This window comes from Bos javanicus, chromosome 16 (genome assembly GCF_032452875.1).
Source record: "Bos javanicus breed banteng chromosome 16, ARS-OSU_banteng_1.0, whole genome shotgun sequence".
NCBI lineage: Eukaryota > Metazoa > Chordata > Mammalia > Artiodactyla > Bovidae > Bos > Bos javanicus.
In genome coordinates, this window is record NC_083883.1 from 43,575,307 (window position 1) to 43,598,715 (window position 23,409).

At 54.2% G+C, this 23,409-nt stretch overlaps 1 protein-coding gene across 2 annotated transcripts in view; it reads left to right on the forward strand.

The window, feature by feature from the left end:
• The window catches only part of CASZ1 (castor zinc finger 1), a 153,330-nt gene that overhangs the window by 35,400 nt on the left and 94,521 nt on the right, over positions 1 to 23,409 (forward strand). The gene's annotated exons all lie outside the window — the stretch shown is intronic.

Consider the following 23,409-nt stretch of genomic DNA (forward strand, 5'->3'; position numbering starts at 1 on the left):
GGGCAGTGTTTGGTGGTTCTGTCCTCAGTGGCAGGCTTTTTGTTTTCTTCTTTCCTTCGGCAAAACATGCCCATTAGTTTTTCCCTTTCTGAAGTTTCCACTCACTGTTGACTCCCAGGGGCCACGCCAGCTGGGATTTGTACCAGGCATAGGGTATGGGCTCTGGGAGTCCTCGGGGACTCCTATATCCCGGCATCGGCCGTCTTGGCCCTGGTAATGAAGCTTGGGAACTCAGAGGGCTCCTAGCGGGAATGTCATGGCCGAGCCCCTCCTTACTCACCTGGCCCTTTGGCCACAGCCTGGGGTCCTCTGTAGTCTGAGTGACCCGAGGTCTCAGAGGTGTCCTGCCTCACCACACAAGAGTGTGGGCTTGGGGAAAGTCTGTGCTCAGGTCTGGTCTGCAGACCTGGTCCTGTCTGACTCAGATTCTCCCCACTTCTGGCTGTGCCACAGAAGATCTGGTTATGTTTATTCAATGCTTATGGAGGGCCTGGTGTCTTCTGATCATTAGGGATAAAGTGACAAGACAGTCCAGCTCTTGTGGAGTTCTGGTTGGGTAAGCAGACAACAGATAAACCCACACCAAAAGAATGACAAGGAAATCTTCAGTGCAGAATGGAAATAGGATGAGGTGGTAGGAAGTGACTGGGCAGTACAGGGGCCTCCTTTGAGGAGATGACAGTTGGCTGAGATGGAGGAATTGAAAGTGGAAACCCATCCTAAGAGGGGTGGAATATTTTCAGCAGGAGAGAAATAGTCTACAGGAACTGAGGCTGAGAGCTCAAGGTGCTTGGTGGACAGAAAGAGTCCCCAGTGCTGGGAGTGGACAGGGCTAGGCCAGGGTTTGTAGGCTTGTGTTGTGCCAGGGGAAGTTGGGGCTTTATTGTTTGGGTGATGGGGGAGTTGCTAGAGGGTTTAAAGCAGGGAGGTGAAGTGATCTGATCTTGTTTTAAAAAGAAGGCTGGGGCTGCCATGATGAACATGGATTGAGGGGGCAAGGGCAGAAACCAGGAGACGAGGCTGCTGCAGCCACTGGAGTGAGAAGCTGATTCAGCCAACCAGGTTACATTCTGGGAGGCGGCTTTTGGTGATTTTAGGAACCAAGTGGAACCTTTCTCTTTCCCCTGGGAACATCCCACAGACAGATTTTATTGTTGTTCTTATTCCTTTCCTCCGTTTGACATCAGTTGCAAGTGACTGAGACAGAAGGGGGAAATGGAGAAAAGAGGGCAGAGGCCCTGTGTGTTTACAGGGAGAGTGAACTGGCCTTGCTGGTGGATTGATCAGGGACAGAAGAGACAAGATCCCAGGTTGACTCTGGCATTCCAGGCCCCTGATATGTAGCCCTACATCTCCTCTCTCTCATGTCCCCCCTGACAGTGCCAAGGGGAGAAGCACCACTCTGGGCACTGGGCTGTTTGCTAAGAAAGCTTGGTGGAGTGCATTAGCACCCCTGGGTCATCTGTGGAGAGAAGGCCTGAGGCCTGCTTATATCCGGTGCCAATTTCAGCAGAGATTTCCCAGCTCATTGTCCTTGTGGCTTTAAGATTTTGCATGGAAGCCTGTTTTGTGCCTTTGCTCCATGGATTCTTTGCTGGGTCTGAGGTTGTGCCTAGAAGCTTGTATAAGTTCTCTCACTGTGGCTTTAAATGTTATTTCTGCACCTGGATACAAAGAACCTCAGTTGATCAGCTTTGAGAGCTGAGAAATGGGTTTGTCTAAGACTCCCTCATTTCCAGAAATGGCCAGTTTAGTCTCCAGACCCAGCTCATGGATAGAGATCCTAGCTGTCTTTCCACACAGAAAGTCTTTCCACAATTCACAGTGTGAATTGCCGTAGATCCGTCCTTAGGCTTGACCTAGACCATTGTGCTTTTCCAGGGTCCTTGACGTGAGGCCCCGCTCTCCTGGGCCTGGAATCATCTGCTTGGGCCAGGACAGAACAGGCAGTCCCAGCAGTGATACTGTAATAGCCAAACCATCTACAAGCCCCCCCAAGTGGTCACTGTGTAGCCCAGAGAGCAGCCAGAGGCCTGGCTGGAGCGAGTGTGAAACTGTCACAGCCAACCGCGGGGGCCCCAGTGAGGACTCGCCCGCCCGTGCTGGCAACATATTCCCAGCCATATGGGCTGGCTCAGCCCTCCAGGAACGCTCTGGAGGCCTGACCTCCAGGGGGAGTGACAGTAGAGAGCAGAAGGGCGGGCTGGCGACGCCGCCTTGCAGCGGGTGATGGGGATGTCCCAGGCGTGCAGCTGGTGCCTCAGGCTCCAAGGGGGTGTCAGCCAGTCTTCCTGGGTGTGTCTGCCGACATCAAAACACCGGGCTGAGCCCTGGGGGCGAGTGCGTCTGGGTGGGCAGCCGTGTGTGTCTGTGCATGTGTGGGAGGCTCTTCTGCTTTCTGCCTCCGTGGCCTGCACTAGATCCATGGCCTTCACTCATAACTGGACTGGACAGTTCTAACTCCGTTCTCCAGGGCTTTGATCTGATGTGGGGCCGGCCGCTCCAGAGCCTGCAGCTGGGGTGGGAGTGTGGAGGGGCGGGATTGGGAGAGGGAGGTGCTGGCTGAGGGGAGTGGGGGCCTATGTCCTCCACCTGTCCCCCCCATCCCCAGGTGGCAGCCTGGATGAGTGGACTCCGTGGTCACAACACCGTGGAGCTGGGCAGAGACGTGATGGGGAGATGGTTTAGGAAGAGTTACTGAGTGTTCTGGCTTCTAATCTGTGCTAGGATTCTGCTCGGTGTTGCCAACACCCCCATCTTGCGCCTCCTTCCCAAGTTCTCCCTCCTAGCAGGGTTGGAAGCCCCTGGGGTCCACCAGGCACTGACCCAAAGGGAAAGGGATCAGGCAGGGCCGGCAAGGCCGGACTGCCAGGACCTACCCAGAGTGATCTGCTCACTCCAAAAGGGACAGAGAGTGGCCCATGGTTTGGGGGGTTGATGTCTTGTGGATGAGAGGAGGACACTTCCACCCTGCCTCTGTCCTGTCACCTTGGAGCCTCCACTGGGAGAACACACTGGCATTGGAGAAGCAACAGTGGGTTTTGCACCCAAGGGGAGTCCCAATGGCTGCAATCACATCGTCTTCTCTTGCAGATCTTCAGGCTCCCCAATTTCATCTTCTCCCAGCTTCTCCCAGCTTCCTGGGACTCTCTGATTCTAGAATGCACCCAGGTATAGTCCTAGTCCTTGTGGAAGTCCTTCAGCCCAGTGGACACCATGCTGAAGCCGTAAGAGGACCCTTGGATGGGCCCACCTGGGCCTCCCCACACCATCAGCTGCTTGCTCTGTTAAATCAGCCCCCAGGATGGTCTCCACTTTCAGCTCACCATCCAGTCTGGTTTGGTTTCTTAGCCCTTCATAAGTATGAGACTTTTCTGATCCTGAGTCTTCAGATGGTAGCCTGGTGTCGGGACCTCTGCGGCACGGGTGGTTGAAGGGAGGGAAGGTGTAATTAATCACTAGTTTCTTCTCCAGAAATGCTAATCGGAAAAAGCAATTAAAAGCAACTTTTTTCCCTTAGTAATCTGTGTTGAGAGCTGGTAATGAAGTTTAGGGCCGCTGTGACTCAATATTTCAGCTTCACCGACTCAAGTCAAAACAGTCCAGGCCCAAGAGTTTGCTGGCATCAGAGCTGGGCCTGGGGAAGCAGCTGGGAGTCCTGGTGTCCCCCACTCTTTGCTGTCATCACCCTGTTCTGTTTCCAGGGCAGAGAGAGTAACAATCCCTTCTGGTAGCGGAGGGTCGGGTGGCAAGGAGATGGGTGCCCCAGGACATCCCTGGGAGACCCTGAACCTAGAAATGCATCCACAGGGAAATGCTAGGACTGTGGTACAAGTAGCACCTAGTGTGATGCAGAGCCGGGAAGGGCGGGCTCCAAAAGAGTGGCGGAGGAGGGACGGGGGACTGGGGAGCCCCCCAGGGTTGGCCAGGACGCAGCCACATAGAACTCAGAGCTAGCAGAGGTGGAGGTCCAGATTCTGACCTTTAACCTCTGGCCATTCATGTTTCTTTTTCATCCATTCCTCAAGCATTACTGATGCTTGATGACGCTACAGACTGGACTGGAAGTGCATCAGTGAACCAACAAGGCAAGAATTCCTGTGCTTGTGGCATTTGCATCTTTGTGGAGGGACGCAAATGATAAATGCAGTAAAGAAATAGAGTAGATATTGGATGGCGATGTGTGTCTGGGAGAAAAGTGAAGCAGGTTTGGAGGACAGAATAGGGAGTGTGTGTGGCAGGAGGAGGTGGGCAGATGGTTTGTCATTTTAGGTGTGGCGTCTGGGGAAGGCATCAGTGGGATAATTGACTTTTGGGTAAGAACAGAAAGGAGCTTCCCTAGTGGCTCAGTGGTAAAGAATCTGCCTGCAGTGTGGGTAGACCTGGGTTCAATTCCTGGGTCGGGATCCCCTGGAGGAGGAAATGGCAACCCCCTCCAGTATTTTTGCCTGGGAAATCCCATGGACAGAGGAGCCTGGCAGGCTACAGTCCATGGGGTCTCAAAAGAGTCAGGCACGACTCAGTGTCTAAACAACAACAAGGACAGAAGGAAATGAGTGAGCGAGCTTCCCAGAGGCAAGAGCTCCCCTGGAATGTTGGAGGACAGCAGGGAGGCATGGTGTGGCTGGAGTTGGGGAGATGCCCTGTGTGGTCAAGGGAGTTGAACGGGGGTCCCCCAGCTCCTGCAGGCCTTGAAGCCATTGTGAGAACTGAGGCTCTTGCCCCGAGTGGAATAAGAAGCTTTTTGAAGAGTTCTGAGTGACATGATCTGCTTAGGCACAAGCTCTTTAAAAGCAAGACCCACTCTGGCTGGCTTCTCCTCTCATGGGCTGTCTGCGCCTGGATACAGGTGCATCCACACACACCTGCTCCAAGATGCTCTCCTGAGTGGACAGAGGAGTGAGGTGGGGCGGAGGGTCTGTCAGCAATCACCCTGCCCTGGCCCTGCCTGCCAGCCCAACCCCACCTCGGGGAGCAGTTCAGAAACGGAGTCTTGTCACTTTAAGCCGCCCCCCGCCTGGCTTCCCTGGCCTGCTTTATCTGAAGTCCAAGCGCATGTCGTTCCAGGACCAATCCGCTTTAGCTAATTAATAATCTGACAGGAGCCACCCAGGGGATTAGCCGCTGAACTGAGCTCCACCAGGCCCCAGCAAATGAGCCCTGTACTCCTTGGGGACATGGAGGTGACTTTGGGGGGTGCGGGGAGAGGGGACCCCCTACAAGTGAGCCATGGCGTTGGGCAGTGCAGTAGTAACCAGTGAGGGGAAAGGGTGGGCAGGGGACAGTTACAACCAGAGCTCCTTGAAAGGAGACGGCTGTCCTGAGACAGCAGGGGTCTCCTGTCCCTTGACGCCCCCTTCCTCCAGTCCCCCCTTCCACCAGAGACCCTCCCCACTGGCCAGGTGTTACCTGCTGAGGGGTGAGGTGCAGGCACATATGCACGCTCAGTCCGACTGTTTGCAACCGTATGATAGCCTTGCCCAGTTTAGCCAGCAAAAATACAGGATGAAAAAAAAAAATACAGGATGCCCAGTGAAATTGGAATTTCAGATAAATAGCAAATAATTTTCAGTGTGTGTATGTTCTATGCAATATTTGGGACATACACTGAAACAGTATTCGCTGTTTATCTGAAATTCAAATCTTGCTGATTGTCCTGCATTTCCCCAGGCAACCCTGAGCATGGGGGGCCAGAGCTTTCAGAGCTCCCTCCCTGAAACAGCCTGGAGCTCCCTCGGGAAGAGGCAGCACCCTTGGGGGGCTGCTTGGGAGCTTGGCAAGCAGAGTGGAGCTGTGGCACAATGACCTCCACTGCCTTGGTACCGGGACAGGAGGATGGAGCTAAGGGCAGCCACCAGCCGGAGTCTCCAGCCGCTCTTTGGGCCCAGGTGGCCCTTGATGAGTGGAGTCCACGTTTCTTCCAAAGGCACCAGGGTCCCTGGGCTGGGGAACAAGTCCCAGGGCCGCTTCTTCCAGATGAGGCTGCCTCTGGGAGCAGTCTGTGGCCTCACCTGAGAGCGAGACCCGGAGTTCTAGGGTTTGCTGGGTGAGGCAGTCATCTGCTAAGGGCGTCTGCTCTGAGCCCAGAAAGAGGCCAGAGGGATGGCCCCTGTGTGGGAAGGAGGCCAGCCCAGGTCAGGCCCGAGATCAGGAACAACAGCCTGCCCTGCAGGGCCACCTCTGAGTTGCACGGCCTCTGGGCACTGACCAGAAATATCCATCCATCTACCCATCTCTCTGAGCTTACCTGGAGGTGGCCAAGTAGCCCCTGGCCAGCTTCTTAGGGAGGGGGTACCATCCAGGGGGGCTGGGCTACCTGGAATGTCAGTCCAGGAGTGGGGAGGGGTGGTCTTTATTGGCAAACGTGATGGAGTCCTAATGCTCCCTCTCATGACCCCTCTCACCGGGGCTCCCTTCCCTGGGGTCAGAGAACTCAGGGCAGCGAGAGGGGCCTGCTGCCAGCTGGTGGTAGTCCAGCCTCCCGCAGCCAAGGGGCCTGATGCCAGGGCACTGCCCCCGAGGTGGGAGCCCTCACTCTGCCTTGTCCTCCAGGAGTTAACAGCATCCTGAGCCTCCCCCGGCCCTGGACAGCCCTCCTCCCAGCCTTTCCCGGCACAGCCAGCTGGGGAGTCTTGCGGTGGGAGCAGAAGGGGGCTGGGGGTGCCGAGCTGAGGGGAACCTCTTCCGCTTCCCGAGCGCTCAGCCTCTTCCCCAGCGTGCCCAGCGGTTTGGCCCTGTTTCGCGAGCTGTCTGCTGCCCGTGCTGCCTCTGACCGACATCGTTAGCGTGGGTATTTATATTTCATTAACGACATTAAGCCCAAATGGCATTAAAAGCAAAGCTGGTGATAAATAGCTTATTAATAAACAGGGAGTGCTCCATGTTGCCTGGCCTCTCCCAGCCCCGCGTTAACTCTTGCAGCCCCAGGTAAAGATTTTTCACCCCAAAGACCATCCCCTACTAAGATGGGCCCGGAGGAGCCTGTCACGTGTCTATGTTCTCCCAGTAGCTGTGGGGTCAGTGCCTCTTAGATCCCGGGCGGGCCAGCCCTGGGTTACTCAGGCTCAAGGAAACCAAACCAAACCCCTCCTAGCTTCCGATCAAATCAGTATTACACTTAGTTTTCATTCTGGGCATAAAAAATTCAGGAAATGTGGCTTTCCTGGGCTGTAAGCTCAGATCTTCCCCATGACTTTGTAACTCTGTCTGAAAGGAGGTTCCTAGAATATTTGGAATCAAAGAGTGATGCTTATGAAAATGAGAAAAGTCATGATCCCAGCGAACGTGTCCTGAACGCAACTGTGAGCAGGCCTTCGGCCCTGTCACGCCACATGCACCAGCTCCTGGCCACCCGAGGGATCATCCAGCTCAGGCTCATTTTTTAAGTGGGAAAACTGATGTCCAGAAAAGTGAAGCAGGGTCACCAGCTAGAGACCATGTCACATAGCTGTTGGCACCAGGGCTCGGGCTGCCGAGTGATGCTGGGCTCTGGTCATCGCGCAGTCTCCCCCAGAGCAGGACCTGTTGCAGAGGGCCGTCCATCCCGGCTCCTAGGCCTTGGATCTTCTAGGGCTTCTTAGCTGTGGCTCCTTACCTTTGGGACCACACAGCTCTGTTATTCAGCACAACTGTGTGGGCCAGTATCCCTGTACAGGCTGGCCGCCTAGAACGCACAGCTGTGCCCTTTGCAAGCCACACCCCTCCAAGGATCTGGAGGTGCCAACAGACAGCCAACGGGATGTCCGTGGTACTGAAGAGGCCCTAACAGGCTTCTGCTTCTGCTTGTGTTGTAGTTGTTCAGTTGCTCAGTCATGTCCAACCCTTTGCAACCCCACGGACTGCAGCATGCCTGGCTTTTCTGTCCTTCACCATCTCCCAGAGTTTGCTTAAATTCATGTCCACTGAGTCCATGATGCTATCCAACCATCTCATCCTCCGTCTGTAGCTTCTACGTGGTACCCTCCTGCGGGAGGAGGGGGTACCAGCCAGGCCTTGTTTGTTTGGGGTTTTAGTATTTTTTTTAACTTTTATTTTGCATTGCGTGCTAAGTTGCTCCAGTTGTGTCTGACTCTTTGCGACCCCATACACTCTAGTCTTCTAGGCTCCTCTGTCCATGGGATTCCCCAGGACAGAGATATTGGGGTATAGCCAATTAACAACGTCGTGATAGTTTCACGTGAACAGCGAAGGGACTCAGCCATACATATACTTGTATCCATTCTCCTGTTTGGGGTTATAAGTTGGAGTTTCTTGGATGTAGGACCATCTCTTAAATCTTCCAAGGAATAAGGGCAGACTCAGCCCTGGGTCCACCTCCCACCTCCACCACGCCCACCCCAGCTCCCTGACTGAACTGTCTGGAGGCAGGAAGAGAAACTGCAACCTGCCTGAACTTTGGCCCCACCTAGAACTCAGACCTGCAAACCTAAACCAGGGTTGTCATTGTCCTCCCTGCCCTTTTGGGGCTGTCTAGGCCCAGGCCTGGCAGAGATGGAGAAGGAGGGACTCTCTTGGGGTTTACAAGGGAAAGATGCAGGGGGGGTGGCGGGGAGAGGGGCATGAGGGGAAGATGCCGTGTGCTTCCAAGGGGAGGGTGGCAGGAGAGGGCGCATCGCGGGGACCATCTGGTTGTGTCTGGTGAGCACTTGAGGAGGATGGAAGGCTAATTAATTAGCAGGACTCCTGCTGCCTCTGCCAGGGGCCTGGGCTGCTGCTCTCAACCCATTCCCAAGCTGGGGAGGAAGTTGTGGAGCAGTAACCCTGGCCCTCCTCATCCAAGAGGAATTCCACTTCTCATCCTTATGGATAGAAGCCTGACCACCCCCACCCCACCCCACCCCACCCTCATGGAGGAAAGAAAGCAGGAGGGAGCCAGCAGGGAAGCCTCTTCTAACTGCCATGGTGATCTGGGGACTACCTCGGATTCACACCTGCTTCTCCTCCTGGGAAGACCTTCCAGCTTGCTCTGGCCGTGCAGGCCTCGGCCATCGCAACAGGGCATGGTGGGTGGCTGGGAATGGGGTCATGTTTGTTACCTTCATCACACTTTGCAGGCATTAAACCGGCGACCTGTACAGGAGATAAGAGGCAGGAAGAGGTCAGCCAGGCCTCTCCTGCTTAGATGTTGTGCTCAGATGGGAGAACTAGCTGGGAGAAAGGTATGATGGACAGAAACAGACTTTGGAACCAGGCCGAACTGAGCTGCAGTCCTGCTCACCGTCCTGTACATTTGCAGCCATCACTTCGCCACACTTAGCCTCAGCCTCCTCCTCTGTAAAATGGGCACAGTAGTACCTTCTTTGCAAGAACGCTATGTCTCAAGTGCCTATGACAGGGCCTGGGACCGTCAGATGCTGAATGATGGGTTGTTGTTTAATCTCTCAGTCGTGTTCCACTCTTTTGAGACCCCATAAACTGTAGCCTGCCAGGCTCCTCTGTCCATGGGATTTCTCATGCAAGAATACTGGACTGGGTTGCCATTTCCTTCTTCAGGGGATCTTCCCAACCCTGTGTCTCCTATATCACATGCAGATTCTTTAACTACTGAACCACCAGGGTAGCCCACTGTGTGAGGGGTATCTGCCCCCTTATGGCTAGTAGACCTACTCTTCATCTGTGGTTGCTAAAGTGCTATCCCAGAAACAGGAAAGGAAACAGGTAAAGAATATGGTGTAGGCAGCAGGGCATGGCCTGCCACTCTGGCTGGGAGGCCAGTCCACTTGAGCGAGGGGGCCAGAGGGGCTGGAGCACGTCCTCCTGCCCTCGGCTTAGCAAGAGCAGGAGCAGAGGAGAGTCAGTTCTGGAAGGGGAGTCGAGTGGGACAGCTCTGGTTCTGGGCAGCTATGGGGAGCAGGATGGGGGTCTTAAGAGTGGTTGCCCCTGCTGTCACTGATGCCAGCTGTGGTCAGGCATGATTTCCCTCTCCCCTGCTGGGACGTGCCCACTTGTAGTGCGCTGGGCTTTGTTTATGAGTCCACCTCACCATCCTGCCACCATGAGAAGGCACTCTGTGAGAAAGGACCAGTACAGCAGCTCCCACTCCATCCTTTGCATGGGCTGGGCCATGTTCCACCCCTGAGCCCTTCCCCCTGCTGTGGGGGCAATGCCCGCCTTATGTCGTTAGGACCTGATCATTGTTTTAACATCGCTGGAGGCCACTGCCTCCATCATGTCTGGCATGTGCTTCTCGGCACCTGGCAAGTTCCCCTCACCTGTGGCATTTGATTGGCCCACTGGGTTGTCCCGTTGGTATGAGAGTATGGACATCTACCGTCTGCAGGCCCCCACCTTACCAAGCACAGCTTATCCTTTTATTCCCAGCATCACCCTTTGTCCCAGGTCGCCTGTGTTTTCCCAAGGCCAGAGGTTGGACAGGGGCTGGGGAGAGGATCATGGAGCAGCCTTCAGATCCCTGAAGGGCCTGTGTGAGCTTTCCTTGTCTTGGCAAGATGGAACAGTGGCTGGGGGTTTTCCGTCACGTGACACTTGTCACCCAGAGGATTTCTGAGTGTGTCCTAGTGAGGGGGTGTCCCTGAGGGGAAAAACCTGCTTTGCAGGATCTCAGAGCCACCCAATTCCACATGGGCCCAGGAGAGGGGTTGGAGACAGCTCCAGGTATGGGGACATGCTAAGCAGAAATATTGGTCAGTGGCCAAAGAGATGGGCCTTGTGGCCAGATGGGCAGACCTTTGAGTGGGTCAGAGGCCACTCCAGACCTAAAGCTTTCTCCTTTCCGGGCTCCCTCAATTTCTGGGCTGGTAGAAACAGCTCACCTTCCGCTTGACCCATGGCGCTCCAACCCCAGGCCAGCCTCCGCTGGCTGTGGTGTAGGGAAGTCCTGGGAGAAGGACCCAGGACCAGGGCTGCCCTCGCCCAGGCTGTGCACTGCTGCCTTGGCTCCGTGCCTGTCCCCGCAGTGGGCAGCGCCTGCCTGTTCAGGAGGTGCTCTGATGCCTGCCATAGGCAAGAGTAGCCTTCATGCGAAGCCACTGGACTTGGGATCGGGGGACCACATGCCTGTTCCTCAGGGAGCCTTCGCCTACTTTCATTTTCTTTTCGCCACTATTTTTTCCTGGGGTCTAATTAAAGACTTGGAGCCATTTACAGCCTGTGGTTGGCTTTTTATTTGGGTCCTTGGCAATTACCTCCTGCCCTAAAATAAGTTTCGATGGAACAAGGGTAGGATTTTTCCTTTTAGCCAAGTTCTCAGCTTTAATTTTGCCGTCTGTATGTGTATATGTGTGTGCGCATGCATGCATGTGTGTGTGTGTGTGATGTAGTGTAAAAAGGTCTTTCCTTCCTCTTTCCCAAATCCTGCCGTCTACTCTTCCTTCTTACTGTCCGCATCTCAAGTGTCCCGTGACCAAGGCCACTGGACAGTGGGAACAGTATGTCCTCTGCGTGTCTCTGCCCAAGGCAGCTTTGTGACAACAGGCAGATCAGCTGTCCCAGTTTCTTCACCTGTGAATGGGGCCAGCCAGGTCAGGCCTGCCAGAGGCCTCCCTGCCACACTGCTCTGGAAGGAGACCTCTTACCACATGGAGTAGGTCATTCTTGGGTGGGGAAAGCCACCACCAACGCAAACAGGCCTCACTTCCCCCGCTGGTCAGCACACCATGCATTTGAATAGGAACCTGTAATTGTGTTCCCAAAGCTCTCTCCCCACTTTACTTCTCCTGGTCCTCCCGGCCACCCCAAGAGTGGTGTGATCACCCCACTTTATAGATGAGGCTCCCTGCAGCCAGAGATAATTAGTGGCTTTTCTGATGTCACTCAACTTATGGGGAATAGAGCCTTGGGCTTGAATCCCAGGTCCTCTGATCTTCTAAAGCCCACACCCAAGACCAGCTTCATAATTAGGGAGGGGGAAACCTTGTTCAAAATGAAAATACAGGACCCCTCATTCTAAATTTATTAAGAGGACTTCCCTGGTGGTGCAGTGGGTAGGAATCCACCTGCCAACATGGGGGACATGGGTTTGATCCCTAGTTTGGGAAAATCCCACATGCCACGGAGCAACTAAGCCTGTGCGCCAAAACTGCTGAGCCTGTGCTCTAGAGCCCGCAAGCCGCAATTACCGAGCCTGCACGCTGCGACTACCAAAGCCCATGCATCTAGAGCTTGTGCTCCACAAGAGAAGCCTCCACAATGAGAAGCCCAAGCACTGCAAGGAGGAGTAGTCCCGACTCAATGCAATTAAAGAAAGCCCACGCACAGCAACAAAGACCCAGCACAGCCAAAATAATAATAATAATAAAATTATTAAGGATTGTATAATGGCGACTGCAGGCAGGACATTGAACCCCCATGCGCTTCTGAGCATGGGGCCCTGTGTGACCGCACCCCCTTGAATCTCCTCCCTCTGTTTGCCTCTTTTCCCACCCGTGTGGGAAGTTAGATAGGAGGCACCTGTGCTGTGTCCCTGGCCACTGGAGTTTTTCCCTGTGAACAGAGGCTCGGGTCCTCCCCAGTCTTGGCCTGTCCAGCCCACCCCTCATCTTATGAGAAAGCACTCACAGTGCCTTAGCATGCCATGAGCTTTCTGGGGTTCCCTAAGCCTCTTAGGGGGCTTCCCTGGTGGCTCAGCAGTAAAGAATCCATCTGCCAATGCAGAAGACGTGGGTTTGATCCCTGGGTCAGACAGGTCCCCCTGGAGGAGGAAATGGCAACCCACTCCAGTATTCTTGCCTGGGAAATCCCATGGACAGGAGTCTGTCTGGCTATAGTCCATGAAGTCGCAAAGAGGCAGATACGATGTAGCAACTAAAAGACAACAGTACCAAACTTCTTAGGGTCCAGGCCTATTGAAGACTACCTGAGGTTTTAGGTCAATCAAAGGTGAAGAAATTTTTTTTTTAGTGGACAAAGAGGATTTGACAAGCACTCTCTTTCTTTGGGTGGAGTGTGCAGCTTTGGGGAGATCAGTCCCATACAGTGTCATTCATGAGCTCTACAAGGTCAAGGTGAACTGAGTGGTGACCTGCTGAAGTATGCAGGTCTTGCAGGACTCTGATGGTTGCACTTGGGGTGGCAGGTCAGGCAGCCATCCGTGGTCTAATCTGGGAACTTCTAGCTGGCTGCTGGGGACTTAGAGTAGCCTCAGAATCTTGTGGGGTTCACAGAGGTTTCCCAGGAATGGGTGGGTTGATGGAGCACATGGCTGGGCATGTGTCCACGTGTACACAGGTGTGTGTCTGCATCCTGGTGAGGTTTCAGCTCTGTGTGTTGGGCGGCTATTTAAAAAGAGCTGTCAGGCTCTCACTGGCTCCCCTGCAAGGAGCAGCCTTTGCCTGCCTGTCTTGGGACCACGGACCTTGTCAGTACATGCCTGCCCGGCGCCCTTTGTCTCTCCCGCTGAGAAGGAGAAGCCTGGGTACCCAAGTCCTGGAGCTCACACCCCACCCTCGGCGCCTCCTGCTAAGAGTGGAAACCTACTTCTTAGGGAACCTTCTGGATTCTGGACCTCGGGTGAACTTCAGGATGAGATGTGTCCTAAAAGCCACAGCAGCTGTGTTGATGGGGGGGATCGGCTTTCTGTAAGATGGGGGGACAGGCTGGGGGTGAGAATCCCAGAGGCGGAAGTTGTGCGGCGGTCTGATCACAGGAGGGAGCGAGGGCCCGAGTTTCCAAGGACTGATTAGATGGCATGCCAAGTGTATTAAATTTTGCAGACATTTTAACAGCAATATGCTAGATAGTTGGGTGTCCCCTGAGGCGGCTGGATTTTTTATATCCTTCACAGAAGGTCGGAACCCTCTTCTGCCTGCCCCCCCCCCACTCCCTCCACCCCAGGCTCCGTGATTCTCTCTCTTTCACCCTCCCTTTCTTCAACAATTTTCCTTGCTTCTTGCTCTCTGCTCATAGAGAAACTGAATGACACCTCTAGTCCCTGCCCGACAGAAGGCATTCTCTCCCTCCTGCCCTCTTGTCCAAAGATCAAAGATCTCCAGGACCAGGTGGGGGGTATGAATTGGGGGGAGGGCTTCTGATTTCTATTTTTTTTCCCCTCTGCCCCTGCTTCCCATCATTTTGGAGATTGTCATAAGACCTACTCCCTCCCTCCCTCCTTATTTTTATAGGAAAAAAAAAGGCAGGAAAAGAATCCATCTGGCATATGAATAATTGAAATGGCTCAACTCTGTTCCTGTTGCCGCTGTTTGTTCTCAGCTCCCCCAGCCCCCAGCCCATCCCCCTGAGTGCGGGTCTCTGAGCAGAGGATGTGTGGGCATTCTTAGGAGCTTCTCGGCAGAGGCCCAGGGCCCTCCTTCATCTCTAGCCCTGGCTTCCTGTGAATCTGTAGGTCTGAGTCGGGGGCGTTTGGAGATGTGGTGGGTTTTCCTTCTGCCGCGGGCAGCCACCCCCTGGCTAAAGTCTCCCCAGGTATCAGTCTAACTAGAGTCCTTCAACCCTCAGACCTCACTGGACAGCTTCCCTGGATCCAGATTCCCACCCCCCAAAGTGTTTCCCTTGGATTCTCTGGTTCCAAACTCCTCTCCCCCAGCCCCCAGCCCTGTGTCCTCGGCTTCAGCGGCCTGGGGGCTCCTGTTTGGGGAACACTGACCTTTGCTGTGCTCACTGCATGCCCCTGTTAGCACTCCTCTAGGGGGCTGCTGCCAGCCCCAACCCACAGCCCGCACCCAAACATCTTGCTCAGAGATCTTCAAGTCCTCGCACACCCGCTCCTCTTCTCCTGCCCTTCATCCTGCCTAGCCAAGGGCTTTGGAGTTCTTCACTCTGTATAACAGCCTTTGGGTCAGAGGCCCTGAAAGCCAGAGACTTTTAAACTTCTTTTCATGGAGAGTAATTGGGAGAAAACACAGTGGCAGCAGTTTAGGGCCGGGGCAGGAATGGGATGATAATGCACTCTGCTTGGCTAGAATTGGCCACCCATTCCCTTCCCGGAAGCTGGACCAGCTGTACACTGAGCCCCCCATGTCCGGGCCGAGAATCCACCATCTCTTTAAAACCATTTAGAGGAAAAACAGAACTTTAGTGCATTAATTCTAGATGAAGATGGGTCTCCAGATGACAGGCTGATCCACATTATTCCCCATAAGACAACTTCCCCTCCGTCCTCTTCCCCCTCCCCCCTTCCTGCCCCTCTGCCCAGCACTCTGTTGTCATCCACAGCTTGTGGATGGAAGGCTGACACACGAGATGTGTGCTTTACGTTCGAAAAGTCAATACTTCTGTTTGTCTGCTTGGGACCTCATGTTTGTGTCATGTGTGAGGTATTGACTTGCAGCCGTGGGTCCTGTGGTTGTAAAGTGCTGTGAGCAAGTGAGTGTGCACTGCCGAAGTGCCCAGTGGCCATGGGGGGCAGAAGGAAGGACGTGTGGGTCACGGCAAAGTGGTGCGGGGGTCTCTTTCCCGGAGCTTTCTAGGTCAGGCATGTCAGGGCTCATAAAATGCCCCCTTCACAGAGAAAGTGTGAGCAGCACTGAAAACATTCTAGCTTTTCTGGATTTGTTAAAAAAAAAAAAAACTACCCACTAAGCAAAAAATAATCCCGATGAAATTCAAATCAGGTTTGTTAATATATAACTATATACGTGTGTGTGTATATATGTGTGTATATGTCATTTATAAAGACTCCTACACATGTTATAAAAGCTGCAAAATGTCTGGCATTCCAGGGCCTGCTACGAATAATTAGATATTTATATCCAATAAAACTGGTTTGATGGGGAAATCGCTTGCCTCTGTGTGGATTCTCAGTTGAGGACGAGTTTCGGTGGTTGGGTTTGTTTTCTCCCCCGACAATAAAACCAGGAGTTTGGCACCAACAAATGTTATTTGCCGTAAATATCTAAATCTCTTTTTTCCACCGTGGCTCTGCTCAACGGGCCCCATCATGCCAGCCCAGCACCGCTCCCCTCTCCTGCCTTTGCATTTTCGCTGGAGAAACATGTACACAAAGCCCCCTCCATCACCCCAAGCCCTCCTGTCTGCCCTGTTCACCCTCCTCCCACTCCCAGCCTCGGGACCCACGCCAGCCAGTCTTCTCTCTCTTCTTGTCTTTGCTTTTTCCTTTGAGCACTCCGCTGGAATGGGGCTTCTGCTCTCAGTCCTCAAAACCCAGTCTAAGTACTTTTCTGATTTCGTTAAGCACCTCCTATCCCCAGTTTTCAATTTCTCTCCCCACCTTCCTGAGCTCTGCCTGACCTCCTGGCCACTGCCCGCAGGGCCTCTAACACAGTGTGGGGCAGCCCTGGGGAGCCAGTCTGCCTCCCTGCCCGGCTGGGGGACACCCCCACCCCACCCTTGTTTCTCTTCCATCTGTTACACAGTCGGGAACAGATGGAGCCAGAAGGAACCATAGATGGCTGTGCCCGCCCTCTCCCATTCTACGGATGGGGAGCTGAAGCCCCCAGTGGGGCATCGGGGTTCCTCACGCGCTGGGGGTGTGTGAACTGGGGTGGGAGGCACAGCCTCCAAACTTCCAGCTGGTTCTGGGAGCAAGAATGGCACACCGGCTTCACTCTGCCTCTCGCCAACAGTTTCTGTGAGACCTGGATCAGGTGGCCTCACCTCTCTGAGCCTTGCTTCTCCCTATTTGTAATCTGGAATGGGTCATTCTTGTCTATGCGGTCGCTGAAAAGAGTGACTGAGCCAACACGTGACCAGCTTTGGCCCTTCCCCGGGATTTGGCGGTAGGCGTTGTTTCCCTTGACTGTAAAAGGGCTACTCACTGGGACCCGGGGCCAAGCCTGGCCCACGAAGGTGGCACCCACTTGACCTTTGCTCCTTTCTCTCAGTGAGAGGCTGTCACCTTTCGGGAGGAACCCGGCTGGGCTCAGAGAATGTTGCAGTTTCCCGGAGGTCAGGCCCTGAGCCAGGAAGGAGAGGAACAGCGAAATTGTTGGCAAAACTCACGTGCTGGAGTACTGATTTCTCATCAGGAACTGGAACCCCAGAAACAGGGCCTGAAGAAGGGAAGGGTGGACTGTAACGAGGTTTGGGGGTTGATGCCCTTGTTCTGACAGAGGCCCTTCGGATCCCAGATCTGAAATCTCCTGAAGGATGCTTGGATGGACAGAGTGGCCCAGAAGGCTGGAAAAAGGTGGAATGGGTCCAGTGGGAGTGAGGGGCGCTCTGGGAAATGTCTGGTAGCCCAAGTGGAAGCAGTAAGTTTAATTACAGAGCAGCGAATGGAGTGAAAATAGACAGCCCTCCGTGTGCAGCTGGGGCTACTGAGCTGGGCCACGCCAGCCACGCCCCCTCCCTTCCCCTGCCCCTGCCCCTCCCCATGCTCCCCTCCCCTCCCCCCTCCCCCCTCCCTTCCCTCTCCCCCCTCCCCCCATGCCCTCCTGTCCTCCTGCATCCTCACCAAAGGCACTGCCCTCCCAAGTGGTCCAGGCCCCTGGGATGATGTTCCCGCCAGTAGCACACACAGAATGGCACTGCAAGTTTTATCTGACCAGCTCCAGAGAGCAGAAGTGACCACAAACACCCCCAACCAGATTGCGGGCCCACACAGCTCCCGCAGCTATGGGTTTAACACACTTTACACAGAGGAGGATTGGTGCCCGGCCTGAAAACAGACGCACCCTTCAAAAGACTCTTGGGTGTCTTGTTGTTTTTTTTTCTTTTTCTGTCCTTCTTTCCTACACCCCTTCCAAATTAAAACAGAAAAGAAAAAGAAAAACTCAGGAGAAGCAGAGCCCAGGCTTCCTATGACTGTCTCTCAGAGAAGCCAGTCAAATCTCCCCTTGTTGAGAACATTTTGACAGCATAAAATTGCTGCCGGAATGTGACTTTAGCGAAAAGTAAAAAAAAAAAAAAAAAAATCCTTCCTTCATGCATATGGAGTTTTTTGGAAAAAAAAATGGTATTTTAATGCTTTCTATTAAATTGGGACTAAAAGTGGTGTCTTAATTTGCATGCATTAGCATATTTGCATATAGATCACTGAAATGGTGGAAGAGAGAAGAGCCTTTAAATGAAAATTCTTTTAAAGGCACAGGCCTGCCTCCCTCTTCATCTCCCTCTGGGATTTGTGCCTGATCTTTTCCCCTCACCTCGCACCCCACCTTTTGTGTCCTCACTGGGAATGGACAGGGACCAGAGAGTCAAGGCTCTTGTCTCTGGAGCTGGCTCAGGTGGAGTCAAGGGGCTGAAGACAGCCTGACCCTTGGTCACCCCACAACCCTGCAGCTCCCATGCAGGCAGGACCCATGCAGGCCTGGCCGGCCTCCCTTCTGTCCTGGTGGTGGCTCTGGATGAGGGCCTGTATTCACAGCCAGCAGGCAGGTGGCCTCGAGCCCTTGGTCCTCTGCCAGCCATTGTCCTTCCTCCCCTCCTACCCCTCCCCGGCCCATGCTGATGCTCTACCAGCCTGCCAGCCGCTGGCCTAAGCCTTTGGCCACCTGGCACCAAAGGAAGGGGTCTGTGGGTGCTCCTTCTGGCATCTGCCCCTGTGTCAACCAACTCCCGGGCCTGAGACCTTTCCCACCCGCCTTCCTACCTTCCTTAACCAGAAGGCCCAGTTGCCGTGTTCCCTTTAATCATTCACTGTATCTCTGGTTCAAATGTCACCTCCTCAGAGGTAGCTGCAGTCGCCCTACCTGTCCCCTCTGTCACTCTCTATTAAGTCCCTTGTTTTATCCTCCTCTAAACTCGTTAATTGTTTACTGAATTATTTGTCGGCCCCCACCTCCCACCCCCATCTCACCCCCACCCCCACCAAGGCTAAACCTCATGAAGGCAGGGATTTGGGTCTGTCTCATTCACAGCTGTAACCCTGGGACAATGTCTGGCACACTGTGGAGTTTGGGAACTGTTTGTGGAATGAGTGAGTGGGGGAAGAGTTGGTAGCAGGACCCTTCAGGGCTGAGACTGCCCCTGGGGTCAGTGGCTGGCTGGACACAGTGCCCCCAGGTGCTGAGCCCCAGCCTGCTGGAGGAGCAGGGGCCAGGAATTGGCTGGCACCTTCCAGTCTGATCTGAGGCCCTAAAAGAGAGCGCAGCAGCCCACTTTTATTCTTTTGGATGGTAAGTTGGAGCCAGGCTCAGGATGGCTCGGGAGGACAGGAGGCCAGGGTGGCCCGTGTGTAACTTCCAGCCCAGAGGAACAAGGGTCCCCTTGTGGTAGCCTCAGGAACCCAACTCTATAGCCAATGGAACTCCTTCTCAGACTTCCCCGAGATGTAAGGCATTGGAGGCGCCCCAGAAGTTTCAGGATGAGCAAAAGAGAGCCTCAGCTTTCTATCACCACGTCACCTTCGCTGGAGTCCTCAGGAAACCCCACCACCCTCTGTGCTGCACAACGGGGCCAGCCCGTGAAGTGAAGTCTGGCCGCGGGGGCCCTGCACCTCCCTGCTCTCCCGCTCCGGTGGGTTGGGCTCTCTGAAAGGCCCCTCCAGGCTGACGGCTGCCTTGGGCTCCACGCCCAGCCCAAGGAGGGAGGGCAGAGGAGGGTGAGGGGGACGCCCAGGCTTGCAGCGGGGCTGTGCCTCCACCGCTAATGAAAATCGGAAACCAATTGAGCAGGACAAGGTGCCCAGCCAGCAGGTTGTGGGAACAAGGGGCCTAATGGATGTGGCTGGGGGGTGGAGGGGGAGGAGGGGAGCGGATGCCTCATTGATCGCCCCATGGCTATATTTATCCACCTTGGGTCCGTGGCCCCAGCAGCTGGGTGGTGCAGGGATAAATAAATGGCCACTAAAATATTCATGAGTTGTACATGCACATCCGTGGTCAGGGGGACCGCCAAGGGCCTTCTCTTCCTTCCTTTGCCCCATCTCTCTGCAGAAGCCTTTCAGGAAATTCCTCCCACCTGGGCCAGGTGAAGTGTGGCTCAGCCCTACTGGGCATGCAGCCGGCTTGGGGACCCTGAGGGAGCGCCTCCTCCCCTGGGCTGGCTGACGGGGTACATTCGCCCCTGCCTTCCCTTTGTCCTCACCTTGGCTCCCATGCCCACATCCCTGTCCCTTAGTGATGGATTGGACATGTTTGGCCTTGCTTTTTGCTTGCCCCTCTGTGTCCCCACTAGGCTGTGTACTCCTTGGGAACAAGTTTATGGTTCACTGGTCCCTATTTCCCATGTGGCCTGGCAGGGTGCCTGACACAGCCTTGAGGGGGGCATTGCATGGGATGGGGAACACCTCAGAGGTAGCTTTGAATCTCAGCTCTGGTCTGTTTTCAAAAGTGATTTAACCTCACTGGGACTCAATTTCTTCATCTGCACAATGGGGCTAATAACGGTGTTGCTGGTGCTTCCTAATTGGGGGACTTACGGGGACTGCCAGCCTCAGATTCCCTTGTGGAGCAGGTTGTTGTTTAGTCACTCAATTGTGTCTGACTCTGCGACCCCATGGACTGCAGCATGCCAGGCTTCCCTGTCCTTCACCATCTCCCAGAGTTTGCTCAAATTCATGTCCATTGAGTCGGTGATGCCATCCAACCATCTCATCCTCTGTCACCCCCTCCTCCTTTTGGTTTCAATCTTTCCCAGCATCAGGGTCTTTTGCTCTTTGCATCAGGTGGCTAAAGCATTGGAGTTTCAGCTTCAGCATCAGTCTTTCCAATGAGTGGTAGTGGAGCAGGTTAAGAATCCAGAATCAGAACCTCTGAAGCAGGGGCCTGAGGACCTAACGGGTTTAATGAGCTTCTCCGGTGATTCACTGCTCATGAAAGTTTGTAACTCCTGGTGTATTGCCTCATGATACCTGTGTCCAGGTAGCAAATGGAGTTCTCCTCTGTGTTCTCCAGAACCCAAGAAACAAGGCCAGGCACAGGAGGAGAGAAGCATGCTTCTTGAGCGTCTGTGGACCCAGTATTGTGGGAAAGCTGCCTGGTCTGACCAAGCAGAACTTGGTCCAGCAGTGCCTGATGTCAGGGCCTAGAAGTGCTGCCCATCAGCGACAGGTGGGTGGGACCCAGGCGTGGGCATTTGGGCTCCTTCCACTTTCCATAGGGCTTCCCAGATAAAAAGCCCGCCTGCCAGTGCTAGAGGTGTAAGAGATGCAGTTTCGATCCCTGGGTCAGGAAGATCCTTGGGTGGCAACCCACTCCAGTATTCTAGGCCTGGAGAATCCCACGGACAGAGGAGCCTGGTGTGCCACAGTCTATAGGGTTGCTTGCACAGAGCCGGACACGACTGAAACAATTTAGCATTCACATACCACTTTCCAGCCCCAGCCTCTTTGGTGTTCCCACAACTTGGGCAGGATGGTGCCAGTCAGGGTACCAGGGGACCCAGACACGGTGCTCTGTGGGGTCTCCTCTGCCTTTGACTCTCAGCCATTCTTCCCCGTCCAAGGAAGGCAGGGTCAAGCTGCCTCACCCTGGGGTATGAGCAAGTGGCGTGGGGTTGGGAGCATAGTTGCCTAATCAGAGCTGGCCAGCCGGTAAAGCACTTTCTGCAGCCAGATGTACCTGCCGCCGCCCGAGACCACAGGCTGCTGCCCCTGGCTGCCCCAGGCACCTGCAAAGCACACTGCCCAGCTGGTGCAGCCCTGACCATGCGCATTTGCGTGTCGGGTGGCACCAGGCCTGTCCCCTGGTAGGCAGATGCTGGTGGCTCAGAAACCGTTTGACCCTGTTTAACTGAAGAGAGCGGGGTTAAGCCGCCATCTGTGGTGAATTCTCTGAGGGCTCGGGGCACAGAAACTGGGAGCCAGTGGGGTCGGGTGAAGGTACAACCTCTGTCCCTGGCACTCAGCTGAGAGGCACCAGCCAGCCCTGCTTCTTGCCTGGCCTCCCCCGCCCCCATCCGAAGTTTGATCCAAACAGAAGCAAACTTTGGGGACAGCCCTGGCGCTTCGAGGAGCCAGCTGAGCCTGCGAGTGGCAGGGAGAGCAGAGGGAGGCAGCCCCCAGCAGCCCTGGCGCCTGACTCCACCGGTCCCCCGTCCCCTCCAAGAGCTCCCCATACGCGCCCGCGCTTGCAGGCGCCTCGCTCGTCAGCTCAGAATGCAGCTTGGGACCCGTGGCGGCTCAACCTTTCCCTCTCCCAGAGCCCCGGTCTAATCAACCCCTATAATTTATGCAGAAAATATGATTTATATTTAATTTCACCACACTTGCATTGTTAATTTGAGATGTAATTAACCCGTCGCCATGACAACTAATTTTGTGATGCCGTAAATTACCGCCGTCTTTTCATCAAAATTCAGTTACTTTGGCTCCTGTGTGCAATGTACTGATGCAATTAGGTTGCTAAGGGCAACTCAAAAGTGTTCAATTTCTTTTGTGCAACTGCAATGGGGTAGAAGCTCCCTTGTGTCCTCCCAGGGTCCCGTTGGCCGTGGGGCGGGGAGTTGGGGGTATGTGGCCCGCCCTGGAGGAATGCCGTTGGAAAGCCGGACTGGGTGGGCGCCTGCTGCCCCGTCTTCTCCCTCTCCCACCCTCTTCTCTCCAGTAATTATTTTTCAAGAGTGACCCCTGGACACATGCTCCCCGTGCCCCCCACGGGACCCCAGGGCAGGCAAAGGGACTCCCCTCCAAGCCCCCGACCCTCTCTCTTACACTTTCCTGTCCCAAGCATGCTGGTGCTCCAGTTAGAAAGGAGAGAGAACCACCTCGCCTTTCTTGTCTCCTGGTGTCTAACTTGTTTATATAGATCTTCCCCTCTCCCTCTCTCTCTCTCTCTCCTTTTTTCTTTATTTAAAACAAAAACCCTCTGTGTTGCTTTTGTCACGTTAATTCCCATTTTGCCAACACCAGGGGCCCAGGCAGACGAGTTACCAAGGAACACAAAATTTTAATTAGTGTATTTTAATCATTCAGGCTTTCCGAGCTAATCCACATGCCCTAGAGAATTCCCGAGATGCAGCTCTGCCCTGCTTTACCATTTATTGTTGAGTCTATTATAATTACTGTTAGCAGGTGGGGACTGGGAGATGTTTATTATGAGTTTTTCATCTTTAGTATAATTACCGAAAAAAACAAAATAAAAAGATGTCGTTGTATTTTGTTTCCTAGAATTTTTTTTTTTCCAGGGGAGGGCATGGCCGTGGGATTTTTTTTTTTTTTTTCCTGCTTCTTCCCAGGCAGGTGACTTGGAGTTTCTGGGCTGGAAGATAGTCCTGAAGATCAGCAGAGTTGTGCTCAGTACCCCTCAGGCTCAGGAGAGGTGGGCAGTGCCATCTCTGCCTATCACCCGCTGGACCAGGCTCCAGGGGTGTCCCTCCTCCGCTTCCTTGTATATATGGAAAGGGTCAGAGGTTGAGGCTGAGAGGGTCAGGGGTCTATCAGTTCTGCTCTGGGCTGGCAGCTCCCCCTGGTATGGGCTGGTCTGGGGCTCTAACCAGGGTGGGCCCGTCAGGAGTGAGAACAGAGCTTTGCATGGTTATAAATACAACAGTTAACTCAACCCTGAATATTCACTGGAAGGACTGATGCTGAAGCTGAAGCTCCAATACTTTGACCACCTGAGGAGGAGAGCCGACTCTTTGGAAAAGACTCTG